Source organism: Strix uralensis, chromosome Z (genome assembly GCF_047716275.1).
Source record: "Strix uralensis isolate ZFMK-TIS-50842 chromosome Z, bStrUra1, whole genome shotgun sequence".
Taxonomy (NCBI): domain Eukaryota; kingdom Metazoa; phylum Chordata; class Aves; order Strigiformes; family Strigidae; genus Strix; species Strix uralensis.
The window spans coordinates 64,131,087-64,144,155 of record NC_134012.1 but is presented as its reverse complement, the minus strand read 5'-3'; positions in this window follow the sequence as shown (position 1 = coordinate 64,144,155).

Sequence of the window (13,069 nt, the reverse complement as noted above, 5' to 3'; positions counted from 1 at the left end):
GGACCCCATGCTAGAGTAATGGAATTATAAGGATCATTAGGGATATCTGGAGATCATTCACTCTCCCCCCCCCCCCCCCCCCCCCGAAAAGCATTAGTGCCTGGTTTAAAATGAGTAAAGAGCAGGATTTCACAGTCTCCTTGGCACCCTGTTCCAGTGTTTGACCATCCTCACAGTGAAAACTTTTCCTAGTGTCAAATCAATATTTGTCTCATTACAACTTGTGCCATGTGGTTTCACTGTGTCCTTTCAAGGAGTGTTGTGGCCTTATCCTCGCCATCTACTCCTGTAATGGAGTTGTAGACAGCGCTGAGGTCTCTGCTGAAGGCTAAACCAGCCCAGTTCCTTCCATGTCTTTTTGGTCATGTTGTGCTTCAGCTCCATTACTGTCTTGGTTGCTTCTGCAGGAGGGTTTATTTAACGGAGTCACTGTGTGTCTTGTCCAGGGAAGTGTGTGGTTGATCTTCATCGCCACAGGCCACACTGTTGGAAGATGCTCAGCCCAGGACCCTGGCTCCTTTTCTGACAATTTTTCCCCAACCTGTTGGTTCCTAGCCTTAATTGTTGCAGACTTACATCACGGGTTGGATCAGCCCAGAGGTCTGTCTCGATCTTTGTGAGGTTCATGCTGGTGCAGTTCTGCAGCACATCACAGTCCCTCGGAGGAGTGACCCTGCCTGCCACCCTCATTCCTCATCCCTTGCTCCATCCCCTCCTGGTTTGTAATCACAGCAAACTTGTTGAGGGCATATTCCATCTTATTTCCCTGGTTGTTGATAAGAACATTAAAGAGCATTGGGCTCAGTGTCAGTCCCTGAGGAATAGCACTAGTACCCAGCTACCACCTGGACTTTGTACATCTAATGGCAGCAGTTAGTGCCTAGCAGTCCAGGCAGTTTTCCATCCACTTTCTAGTCTACCTATCCAAACAACATAATCAGTTTGTCTGTAAAAACATTACTGAGGCTCATGACATGCAGTGTTAAAATTTGCAGGTTATTAGTACCTAGGGTATTATTTCCCGTTTCACGCGTGACTTTGCAGATGAATTTATCGAGCCAGACTCTCTGGGCTTTTTAGTGGTTTTAATTGTTTACTTTAGAGTAGAGAGTTACAATAAAACTGAAATGTTTGCATAAACACTGGTGGATGGTCAGGTGCTGATACCATGCACTAATATCAGATGTACTTTCACCTGAGTAACTGTGTAACACTGGGAGGAAATGTTGATGCACTGTGGTTGTGAGAGGTCATGCAGCTCTCACATTCACCTTTCTGGAGGGAACCCCATTAAGCTTTCAGAACAGGGTTTAAATGCCTCAGAGCATGCCTCGGGCTGTTCTTAGCCAAAAGGAATTATCCTCCAGCACAGGCAGTGGAGGGAAGTAAAGTCAAATCAAGAAGAAGACAGGGAGTCGTAACGTTTTTCTGCTTCAACACCATCTCATTGTGAAAGCCAGTTGGGGAAGAAGGGTGCTGTGGGCTGGTGGAGTCAGAATGGGGCTGAGTCTTCACCTGAGTGTTATGAGCTGAAACAACACTTTCCTTCTCTTGACTTTGAATCTCATAATCCTTTTGCAAGCTAGGCGTGCATTTCTGCAAAGTTTGTGTGTGGAGCTGACAGCATGCAACACACAGAGACGTGGCTTTGGTTTCTTTGTATAGAAAATTCCTAATACAAATTCTGACTCCATCTTCATACTTGAGTGTAAGGGTGAAGAGGACAAGTGAAATCTATTTTTGTGTACAATTTACATGTTCTGGTGAGGATCTGGACTTTTTTTGCAGCCATCTACAAAAAACTGAATCACCACTGTGGCAAAGACATTGAAGACTGGTAATTTGAACTGACAGTTACACAACATCTGTAGGCATTAGACAGCTTTGAATCCCTGCCACACAAGGGGTTAATGTTAAATAAGGCTGAAGCCAAGAATCCTGTATTAAAATGGGGTGCTTTTAATAGAAGCCACCCTTCCCTCTGGTTTGAGAAGAGAAAGAATTTTTACTGCAGAAATCAGAGTTTATTTTGTTTTCATTTTCTTCAGGGTTAATCATTTGCAGAGGGGTAGTGCAGGGAAGCCCTATTTTATTCTGGGTCAAACAAACCTGGAATCTTTTGCATGTGTCTGTACATTTTAAGAAACCTAATTTTGCAATAGATTAGAAGGTGTCTTAGTAGTGCTACATCAGTTCAATTTTCATGTTCAAGTTTTATTTTCCTGAAAAACAAACTAAATTTTGAAGTTCTTAATTTTAGTGGCACTGAATGCTCTTTGTGTTTTAACATTTTCATTAAGAAAGTAAATGAAAGTAGGAAATCTTTTGTGGCTTAATTGCTCACTATTTCATTTAAAAATATGAAAAATTATTCTAGGCTATTGGAAATTTATTGAATGATACATTTCTTGCTAATTTTTAGCAAAATATACACTCAAACATATACTTTTCAAAATATACTTTCTGCAGTATTGTGAAAAGATATTATGTGTTAAAGAAGTGTCAGAATTATTTCAAGCTGACATTATGAAAACTGTCTTTCCTTGTAGTATTACTGAGTTGACTGTGTACTGGCAAAACCTTTCAACACAAATATTTTAAACCACTGAACAATAAGTATTCCTGAAAAATAGGGATGAAGAAAAAGCAAAAGCATTCAATGTTTTTTATGCCTCAGTCTTTAATACGGACACTAGACCTTGGGCTGCCCAGTCCTCTGAGTTGGAGGACCACAACTGCAGAAACAGTGACTTTCCAATTATGGACACTGAAATTGTAAGGGACCAGTTGTATCAGTTGAATGTTTGGAAGTGCACGGGGTCAGATGGGATTCATCCCACAGTACTGAAGAAGCTAGAGATGTTAAGCAGGACTCCCTTCGATCATCTACCAAAGGTCTTGGGAGTCTGGTGAGGTCCCTGCTGACTGGAAGCTAGTCAGTGTTATTCCAATTTACAAGAAGGGCACGAGGGAAGACCCCGGAAATTACAGACCTGTTAGTCTAACCTCTGTACCTGGAAAAATTGTGGAGAAGATCATGCTGGGTGCTGTTGGAAGGCATTTAAAGGACAATGAAATTGTCAGACACAGTCAAGATGGGTTCGCAAAGGGAAAGTCCGGTTTAATTAGTTTGATATCCTCCTACAATTATGTCACCCACTTAGGGGATGAAGGGAAAGCAGTGAATGTAGTTTTTCTGGATTTTAGTAAGACTTTTGACACCGTCTCTCACAGCATTCTTCTGGACAAGTTGTCCAGCTGTGAGATGAGCAGATACATGGTGTGCTGGGTGAAGAACTGGCTGAACAGCAGGGCTTAAAGGGTTGCAGTGAATGGGGCTACATAAGCTGGCAACCAGTGACCAGCAGTACTCCTCAAGACTCAGTTCTAGTGTCAGTCCTGTTCAATATTTTTACCAATGATCTGGAGGCACGAGTTGAATGCGCCATTAGCAAGTTTGCTGGTGATACTGAACTGGGAGGTACTGTTGACTCTCCTGAGGGACAAGAGGTCTTGCAGAGGGATCTAGATAGATTGGAGCATTGGGTAATCATCAATGTAATGAAATTTAACAAGAACAAATGCTGGATTCTGCACATGGGACGGAGTAATGTCACACACAAGTAAAAATTGGGTGAGGAGTGGCTGGACACCAGCCCTGCAGAAAGGCATCTGGGAGTGCTGGTTGGCAGCAGACTCAATACAAGTCAGCAGTGTGCACTGACAGCCAAGAGTGACAAACCACATCCTGGGGTGCATCAAACACAGCATAACCAGCCATTCAAAAGAGGAGATTATCCCACTGTATGTAGCATTGGTGTGTCCTTACCTTGAGTATTGTGTACAGTTCTGGGCCCCACAGTTTAAAAAAGGATGTTAAGGTACTTGAATGTGTCCAGAGGAGGGCAACAAAGCTGGTGGAAGGGCTCTAAGGCATGTCCTCTGAGGAGGGGCTAAAGACTGGGTTTGTCTAGTTTGGAGAAGAGGAGGCTGGGGGAAAAACTTTTTGCTATCTACAGCTTCCTGAGGAAGGAAAGTGGAGAGGGTCCTGGTGTCCAGTGACAGAATCACAGAATCACAGAATCATCTAGGTTGGAAAAGGCCTTGAAGATCATCTACTGCAACCATTAACTTAACACTGACAGTTCTCAACTACACCATATGTCAACCCGACTCTTAAACACCTCCAGGGCACCCTCATGGGGTCCCTCCAGGGACTCCCTACCCTCGAGCCAATCAACACTCCCACCCAACTTGGTGTCATCTGAAAACTTACTGACGGTGCACTCGATCCCCTCTTCTAGATCATCAATAAAGATGTTAAACCCGAGTGGCCCCAAAACTGAGCCCTGGGGGACACCACTAGTGACTGGCTGCCAACTGGATTTAACTCCGTTCACCACCACTCTATGGGCCCAGCCATCCAGCCAGTTTTTTACCCAGCAAAGCGTGTGCCCATCCAAGCCTCAGGCAGCCAGTTTTGCCAGGAGAATGCTGTGGGAAATGGTGTCAAAGGCCTTACTGAAGTCAAGGTAAACAACATCCACAGCCTTTCCCTCAACCAATAAGCGGGTCGCCCTGTCATAGAAGGAGATCGGGTTTGTCAAGCAGGACCTGCCTTTCATAAACCCATGCTGACTGGGCCTGATCATCTGGTTGTCCCGCATGTGTTGTGTGATGGTACTCAGGATGAGCTGCTCCATCAGCTTCCCGGGCACCGAAGTCAAGCTGACAGGACTGTCATTTTCTGGATCATCCTTCTGACCCTTCTTATATATGGGCATCACACTGGCCAATTTCCAACCTGTCAGGACCTCCCCAGTCAGCCAGGACTGCTGGTAAATGATGGAAAGCGGCTTGGTGAGCACCCCAGCCAGCTCCTTCAGCACCCTCGGGTGTATCCCATCCAGTCCCATAGACATATATGTCTCTGTGATGCAGTAGGTCACTGACTATCTCCTCCTGGAATGCGGGGGGGGTCGTTCTCCCAGTCTCTGTCTTCTGGCTGAGGAGGCTGGATTCCCTCAATACAACTAGTCTTGTTATTAAAGACTGAGGCAAAGAAGGCATTAAGGACCTCAGCCTTCTCCTCATCACTTGTTACCATGTTTCCTCCTGTGTCTAGCAGGGGATGGGGGCTCTCCCTGGTCTTTCTTTTGCTGTTGACATACTTACAGAAACATTTCTTGTTGTCCTTGATTGCTGAAGCCATATTAATTTCTAGCTGGACTTTAGACCAGATTTTTTTTTAGATTTCCGCCCTGCATAGCCTCATAGCATCTTTGTAATCATTGTGAGCAGCTAGCTCCTTCTTCCAAAGGCCATAAACTCTCATTTTCTTGCTGATCTGTAGCCAAAGCTCCCTGTTTAGCCAGGGTGGCCTTTTCTGCTGCTGGCTTCTCTTACAGCACCTGGGAACAGCCTGCTCCTGTGCCATAAAGACTTCCTTCTTAAAGAGTGCCCAGTCTTCCTGGACCCCTATACCCTTCAGGATCATATCGCAAGGGATCATTTCAAGCAGGTGCCTAAACAAGAAAGTCAGCCCTTTGGAAGTCCAGGATGTCAGTTCTGCTGCCCTCTCTCCTGGCCTCTCTAAGAATAGAGAACTCTATTATTTCGTGATCACTGTGCCCTAGTCGTCTTCCAACTGCCACATCATCCACCAGTCCTTCTCTGTTCACAATGAGGAGGTCCAGCAGAGCACCTTCTATGGTCGGTTCTCTCACCAGCTGCGTCAGGAAGTTATCTGCCACACATTCCAGGAATCTCCGGGACTGGTCCTGCTCTGCTGTGTTGTATTTCCAGTAGATGTCTGGGAAGTTAAAGTCTCCCACAAGAACAAGGGCAAGCGATTGTGAGATTTCTCCTAAGTGCCTATAGAATATTTCATCCACCTCTCCGTCCTGGGTGGGTGGCCTATAGTAGACTCCTACTACAACATCTGCCCTGTTGGCCTTCCCCCTGATTCTAACGCAAAGACACTCCACCCTGTCTTCACTACACTTGTACTCCAAGCAATCATAACAGTCCCTAACATACAGCGCCACCCCACCACCTCTCCCTCCTTGTCTATCCCTCCTAAAGAGCTTGTAGCCATCAACTGGTGCACTCCAGTCATGGGAGACTTCTCACCATGTTTGTGTAATAGCCACTACATCATAATTTTCCTGTTTCATCATGGCTTCAAGCTCCTCCTGTTTGTTACCCATGCTGCGTACATTGGTATACATGCACTTCAGATGGGCTGATGTTTTGCCCCCTTGCCCCTTCAAATCTAGTTTAAAGCTCTCTCAATGAGCCCAGCTAACTCATTCCCCAATATCCTTTTCCCCCTCTGGGACAGGTGCATCCCATCTGATGCCAAAAGGTCTGGCATCCTGTATACTAACCCATGATTGAAAAATCCAAAGCCCTTATGGTGATACCAGTCTTGGAGCCACAAGTTCATCTGTTGAGTTCTCCTGTAATCTTCTTCATCCATCCCCACAACTGGAGGGATGGAGCAGAACACAATTTGTGCCCCCAACCCTTTAACCAGTTTCCCCAAGACCCTGAAATCTCTCTTCATTGATTTAGGACTTCTGTTAATATCATTGCTACCTACCTGAAAAACCAAGAGAGGGTAGTAGTCCTTGGGTCTCACTAGAGGAGAATGCATGGGAATGGTTCAAAGCTGTGCCAGGAGAGGTTTAGACTGGACATTAGGAAGCATTTTTTTACTGAGAGGGTGGTCAAACACTGGAACAGGCTTTCTAGAGAGGCGGTTGATGCTCCATGCCTCTCAGTGTTTAAGGGGCATTTGGGCAATGGCCTTTTAAACTTTTGGTCAGCCTGGAGGTGGTCAGGCAGTTGGACTCAATGATTGTTGTAGGTCCCTTCCAACTGGAATTATTCTGTTCTGTTCTAAAGTAAGACATACACTTTTGCCTGAGTAGTTTACTTTAAATAAAACTACAATTAACGGTTGTGCTGCAGTGGTTCAAGGAAAATCAGATCACTTCAGGGTTTGAAATACAGACAAGAGTCCCTAGAATTTAACTTGTTTGCAGCTTTACATAATTAGTCTTTATTTTCTTATGTTAAAGGAAGAACTGGAGAAACGGACACACCAGAAGTTCAGGTCATCTTTCCCTTGCTCAAGCTGAAAAGGAAGCAGTGAGATCAAGGATACACATGCATTTTAAGTCTGATACAGAAAGGAGAAAAAAATTTAGAATTTAGTATATGGCAATCCAATGATTACTGTACAATATCACAGACACCACATTAGAGTAAGCAAAGAAACTAATATATATGAAGATACCAACAGCTGACTCAGCGACAAACCATTCAATTACCGAAGAAGAAAAGGAAAATTAAAAGTCAAATTTCTGTTTCTTGCCAGCAGGTCTATTTCAGTTTTTAATCCAGTAACAAGTAAATATCCCAAACTGAACTGAGACACAGAGTGATCTGAACAGGCACCCCATGTCATCAGTCTGTTGTGTGGGGCTCTGCAGAGCAATCACAAGGAGCTATCAGAGCCCCACAGCTGCCCTGGCACCCTCAGCTGAGATCCTGCACATACCCCAGCTTGCACAGTGACAAATCTGTCCCAGGAAGCATCCCAGGCACCAGACCAGTTCAAAGGGAGGCTACATCCAGTTCTTACAAGCCTAAGCTGAATGTGTCTAGCCCTTACTACATCCTTCCCTTACAGTGCTCTGCCTGGGGCCCTGGAGCCTTCTCATCCAGCAACAACCCCTGCTCTTGCCAGGGCCATCCTGCACATCGAAGGCCTTGAGACATACCTTTGGATGACACTGGTCTTGGCCTACAGAACAGTCTGTATAAATGCCAGTGACACATAGGGCTCAGGGAAAAGAGAAGAAAATCGCATCAGTTCTGCCTTCCCTTGTCAAAGAGCTCTCAAGACTCGTCATCTCAGCCTCAGAGACCAAAACCCACCAAAGACTGTAGCCATCAGAGCCAACAATGCAGCAACAGCCTCATGGTATTATATAGCTATACCTTGAGTAGTATGTTTGATCAATGCTTGGATTTAGCTCTTGCTGCTACATAAATAAACCTGCTTTTTAAAAATAAGTACAATCACCCTTTTGAGGAGATCAGCCACACCAGCACATTTGCACAATATCCCTAGAAGAACAATTTCATATGTGGTTCAGCCAAAGACAATTACTTTCAAATCAAGGAGTACATATTTGTAGTTCACTCTGTAAAAACAGAGGACTGTACAGAGAAAGAAAATGCTCCTCTCCTTTCAGTCATGGTTAGAACTGCTGCGTCTCTTTCTAGGTAAGAAAGGTTAAGGAGGCTGTGACTTTGCAAAAGCCATAGTCCCTCCTAAACAGAAAAAGTTATCCATGGGAAGATGCTTTCATAGGTCAGGTCTAGCTCACCAAAGCAATCTGTGTGTGCTTGCTCCTCCAATGTCTGCAAGGTAAAAAACAACAGCTACATTTTTTACAGGGAGGAAACAAGCTGGACTTTAAAGCAAATGTGAAGAAACTTATTAGGTGCTACACGTATGATGAAAGATGAGAACACATTTTCCCATGGCTGCTATCTTATGACACTGAGCCACACCACAGTCCACACAGCCTTGCAACGGCTCAGGGGATACTCCTTTCACAATGAGCAGAGGGATTGTAGTGCATGGTGTTCTAAGTCCCAAACAGGATCTAGGCTGCATATCCAGCATGGAGATGGTCAGATCAAGCAGGACTGACCTGGGCAGCAGGAGGCAGCAAGTTTCAGTGTAAGCACATAGTCTGGATATACAGCTGGGAGAGGGATTGCCACTTAGGGCTAAGAAATGTAGAATTTCTGTTTGGTGTTGTTATCTATGCATTTCATATGACCACTCTCTCTATCTTACACTGTCTTAATTTTGTTCTTCTCTTCCTTATCTCTTATTATTGGACTTCAGTCACAGATTGTTTCTGCGACATGTTCTGTTTGCTCCAGACAACCCTGTAACTAGCAATAAGGGGAAGATCATTATTTTTTTCTGCATTATCTTTTCCCACCTACCTCTATTTATGACAACATTCTGATTTCACTTTCTATCTCTACTTTGCTTGTCCACCAAGTTGTTGATGCATCTGTCGCATCAACATCACTGCCCAGCAAAGGTAGCACCTGCATTCACTGGGAATGGAGATTTTCTGAGCAACAGTGCTCTCTGCATTTTTTCCACCAAAACACCAGGGCAATACAAAACCAGTTTTCTTTATCAAGGTGTCAGGCTAAAGACATCATTGCGACTTGCCCTGAATGCCAGAAGGACTCCCTCTCTTCAACAACTATTGGTGTCAACCCTTGGGGACTCACCTCCTTAGAATTATGGCAATCTGACATCACTCACTTTGCTGCATTTGGAACATTAAAATATGTACATGTGTCTGTTGATACCTTTTCTGGAGCAGTGTGTGTCCTGCCATACAGTGGGGAGTCAAGCATCTGACCGGCATTCCCCACTCACCAACCAGACAGGTCATTGTGGAGCGTACGCATGGCACGCTAAAGCATCTATTACAACAACAAAAAGGGTGAGATGGAGGGTATCAATCTACACCTCACGAAAGGCTAAATAAGGCGTTATATGTCATGAACTTTTTAAACATTTCCCCTGACTCACAGGTGCCATCAATATTACGTCACTTCTCGTCGCAGATACCAGATCAACAAGAAGTCCAGGGCAAGGCTCAAGTGTTAGCAAAAAACCTAGAAAGTGGTAACTGGGAAGGACCATATCCTTTAATAACCTGGGGAAGAGGTTGTGTTTGTGTCTCCACAGGTCGCGACCCCCGGTGGTTACTGGCAAGGTGTGTGCAACCATACCCGAGGCATGAGAGGCAGCTTTTGGTGGACACTCAGGAGCCAGCTGTGGGTGCTGTGGATGCCCCGGTGCCAACAGTTTGCGGTCTCTTCGACTGATCATTTAAGCAGAATGTATGGGTAATGCTTGCTACTGCAATAGGACAAAATACACTATCTCTGTCCTTAATCACACTACGGTTGCCAACTCCTTTAAGAGAAAATGCTAACAGTAATTACAACTCCTTAATGAAGTATATAGGCTTACTAGTCACTAGTGAAAGATGTAGCTTAGACAAAATGTAGTTATTAATAAGGATGAAATGCTATAAGAATGTGCGTATTCAACTTTCTTTGTTTAACAATATTAAGAATTAAGAACTCAAGTGTTTAACCTTATTAGAAACTCACAGAATCACAGAATTGTCTAGGTTGGAAAAGACCTTGAAGATCATCCAGTCCAACTATCAACCCAACATTAACAGTTCCCAACTACACCATATCCCTAAGCGCTATGTCGACCCTACTCTTAAACACCTCCAGGGATGGGGACTCCACCACCTCCCTGAGCAGCCCATTCCAATGCCTAATAACCCGTTCTGTAAAGAAATGCTTCCTAATATCCAGTCTAAACCTTCCCTGGCGCAACTTGAGGCCATTCCCTCTTGTCCTATTGCTTGTCACTTGGTTAAAGAGACTCATCCCCAGTTCTCTGCAACCTCCTTTCAGGTAGTTGTAGAGGGCGATAAGGTCTCCCCTCAGCCTCCTCTTCTTCAGACTAAACAACCCCAGTTCCCTCAGCCGCTCCTCGTACGACATGTGCTCCAGACCCTTCACCAGCTTCGTTGCCCTTCTCTGGACATGCTCGAGTAATTCAATGTCCTTTTTGTAGTGAGGGGCCCAAAACTGAACACAGTCATCGAGGTGCGGCCTTACCAGTGCCGAGTACAGGGGTAAGATCACTTCCCCGTCCCTGCTGGCCACGCTATTTCTGACACAAGCCAGGATAGCATTGGCCTTCTTGGCCACCTGGGCACACTGCTGGCTCATGTTCAGCCAGCTGTCAACCAACACCACCAGGTCCCTCTCTGACTGGCAGCTCTCCAGCCACTCCTCCGCAAGCCTGTAGCACTGCTGGGGGTTGTTGTGGCTGAAGTGCAGAACCCAGCATTTGGCCTTATTGAAACTCCTACAGTTGGCCTTAGCCCATCGCTCCAGCCTGTCCAGGTCCCTCTGCAGAGCCTCCCTACCCTCGAGCAGATCAACACTCCCACCCAACTTGGTGTCATCTGCAAACTTACTGACGGTGCACTCGATCCCCTCGTCTAGATCATCAGTAAAGATGTTAAACAGCAGTGGCCCCAAAACTGAGCCCTGGGGGACACCACTCGTGACCGGCTGCCAACTGGATTTAACTTCGTTCACCACAACTCTTTGGGCCTGGCCATCCAGCCAGTTTTTTACCCAGCGAAGTGTGTGCCCATCCAAGCCTCAGGCAGCCAGTTTTGCCAGGAGAATGTTGTGGGAAACGGTGTCAAAGGCCTTACTGAAGTCAAGGTAAACAACATCCACAGCCTTTCCCTCAACCAATGAGCAGGTTGCCCGGTTGTAGAAGGAGATCGGGTTTGTCAAGCAGGACCTGCCTTTCATAAACCCATGCTGACTGGGCCTGATCATCTGGTTGTCCCGCATGTGTTGTGTGATGGTACTCAGGATGAGCTGCTCCATCAGCTTCCCGGGCACCGAAGTCAAGCTGACAGGCCTGTGATTTTCTGGATCATCCTTCCGATCCTTCTTATATATGGGCGTCACACTGGCCAGTTTCCAATCTGTCGGGACCTCCCTGGTCAGCCAGGACTGCTGGTAAATGATGGAAAGTGGCTTGGTGAGCACCCCAGCCAGCTCCTTCAGCACCCTCGGGAAATTTGACATACCGTGTGGGTGAATGTGGAAACTCCCAGATGGAACTGTGTGGAGTTTTGCAGGAAATGAAGAAAAATGAGATACAATGAGATCAAGTCTGTTAGAAACACCTATACCTTTACCTCCCTCTAAAATCACCAACGTTCGGCAATATCCATTGCCTGCAGTGACGCTCACAGGGATTGACAGGGTGGTAACAGAGTTGGAAGAAAGAGGTGTCATTAAAAGGACTCATTCACCTTATAATTCACCAGTGTGGCCAGTAAAAAAACCCAACTGGTCAATGGTCGTTTACAGTACATTATCAACAGTTAAATGCAGTTTTGAATATTGCAGAAATAGTGACACTGATACAAGGAGCTGCCCTTTCCTGGATGGCTGCCTTGGACATTATAGATATGTTCTTCATGATCCCACTCCTTGAACAAGACAAAGCACAGTTCACTTTCACATCAAAGGGGATCCAAAACACTTTTAACAGACTCCCACAAGGATATAAACATTCCCCCACAATCGCTCACAATGCTTTGGCTGAAGTCTTAGCAGAGATTCCTGTTCCATCTGACAAGACAGTGTATCAGCATATTGATGACATCCTGATAGGGGGAAAGAACCAAGACAGTGTAAGAGACACAATGGAAAACATTAGGGGGACATTACTTAAATTAGAATTGTTCCCAATGGAAGTTCCAGACTCAAAATGCCAGGGACTCACACAGAGAGTTAAATTCCTGGGAGTCTGGTGGTCAAAGGAGCTGCTTCCATTCCTTCGGATACTCTGAAAAAAACAGAACAGAGAAAAAATCCATCTAGTGTAAAGGAATTGCAGCAAATGTTGGCAACCTTGGGTTATTGGCGCAAACATATTTCTGATTTTTCCATTATTGCTCATCCCTTGTTTACTTAAACAGGGAAAATCACGGGAATGGACCAAACAGCACACAAACGCACGAGAATAGTTAATAAAAGAGCTAAGGCTGTATCAACAGCTTGGTCCTATACACCCTATCCATGTAGAATGGGGATTCAGTGAACATGGTTATTGCAACCTATGGCATAAGGGGCCAGAGGGACTGGAAAGATCACTAGAATTTAGCTCTCACTCTTTCAATGATACCAAAAGCAGATATTCAGACCTGGAGAAGGGTTTGCTGTCCCTAGTGTGAGTGCTGGAACGGGCAGAAGAAATAAGAAGATAACAAAGTGTGATCATCCCGGGGCCCTTCCACCTGTTAGACGTAGTTTGTAAAAGGACAGCGCCACCAGTTGGCATTGCCCAGAAACCCACAGTTTGTAAGTGGTATGTCCATTTGGAAGGCATCAA